Source organism: Mirounga leonina, unplaced genomic scaffold (genome assembly GCF_011800145.1).
Source record: "Mirounga leonina isolate KUSES-001 unplaced genomic scaffold, KU_Mleo_1.0 Mir_98, whole genome shotgun sequence".
Lineage (NCBI taxonomy): Eukaryota > Metazoa > Chordata > Mammalia > Carnivora > Phocidae > Mirounga > Mirounga leonina.
Window position 1 is genome coordinate 2,295,905 of NW_023270921.1, and position 1,356 is coordinate 2,297,260.

Genomic DNA, 1,356 nt, shown 5'->3' on the forward strand with positions numbered 1-1,356 from the left:
TCACACAATTTTATCTTGTCCAATTATAAAGAGCCATTTAGATACAAATCTGAGATAAAAAAAATGCATCCTTACAAGGCTTGGGACTCCACATTTAGACTAATACAAAAGATAGAGAAGCCACAGTTTGAAAAAGAAACTGGTATTTTCATATAAGTACTAATACTTCCCCCCCCCCAAAAAAATAATCTATTATGAAGGGAGTCAGGATATATATAACTAGATTGTTACTATTCTTGTGGTTTAAAGATTGTTTAACTCTTAGGTACATATAATTAATTTGATCTTTTAAAGTTACATGTTTTTCCTTTCTTTCTCAAAGATTTTATTAAAGGTCTTTACAGATTAAAATCCAGTCTCCGGATCCAGCTGCCAAAGAGACCCTGTTACGCAGGCGGCTCTGGCTTCCCACCTTTCTGTTCGAGATGGGGGTGGTGGGCAGTATCTCATCTTCGGGTTCCACAATGCTCCCATGATCCGGCAGGGGGCTTCTTAGGGCCAGTCTTACCACTTGGGTCCCAGGGAAGCATGACCTTCACTTTGATGCCCAGCACACCCTGGCTGAGCAGAACATGGCGCACAGCAGTGTCCGCGTGGTGGTTAACAGGGTCCCCACTGTGAATCATCAGGCCCTCCACAGACTTCACGGATTTAGCCCCCTGTCCCCGGAGTTTCCCAGATACCACGCCCTGGCAGCCTTCCGCCCCACTCTCCGTGATGAGCCGCAGCCCGCCGGAGCGGGCCCCCCGCACAGCAAGGCCTGCTAGGAGTTTGTAACGCAGAGATTCTGCCCGGGCAATAGCACACACACCTCTTGTGGCCGCCTTTTCGGCACGGAGCTACACTGCCCTCGGGGAAACCAAACCTCTTCTGAACCACAGCAGTCAATTCTCGGACCCGCCGGCCCTTCTCGCCAAGAACATTCTGCGCCTGGTGGCCAAGATGATGATCTCTGTCCCGGTTGGTGTAACTCCGACCTCAGCCCCGGAGTAGCCATCTTCAGCCAGCTCCCGAGTGAAGAACTCATTCAGTTCAGCTCTGAAGACGCCATCAGCAACAAACTTCCTCTTCTTGGAAATTTGCACCGCCATTCTGCCGCCACGCGCCCCGGAAAGAAAAAACAGGCTAAAGTTACTTTTTTATAATGTAAAATGTAGTCTTAGATTCTAAGTGATGCTACTAATCATGGATGCAAATGACTTGAATCTCTAAGCAGTCCCCTCTTCTCCCTACACAGATAGCCCATGGTACTCAGGGCATCCTTTTGCTGATCCTTTATATCTCTAGGCCCAATAGGTAGAGAGATGGAAAATAAAAGGAAATTGCTGTTTAATTTTCTTGTTGTTCCCATGTTCT

At 47.4% G+C, this 1,356-nt stretch overlaps 1 pseudogene; it reads right to left on the bottom strand.

Annotated features, from left to right (window-relative positions):
- Nucleotides 1-386: 386 nt before the first annotated feature.
- Nucleotides 387-1,091, bottom strand: LOC118006643 (annotated as a pseudogene).
- Nucleotides 1,092-1,356: the final 265 nt, after the last annotated feature.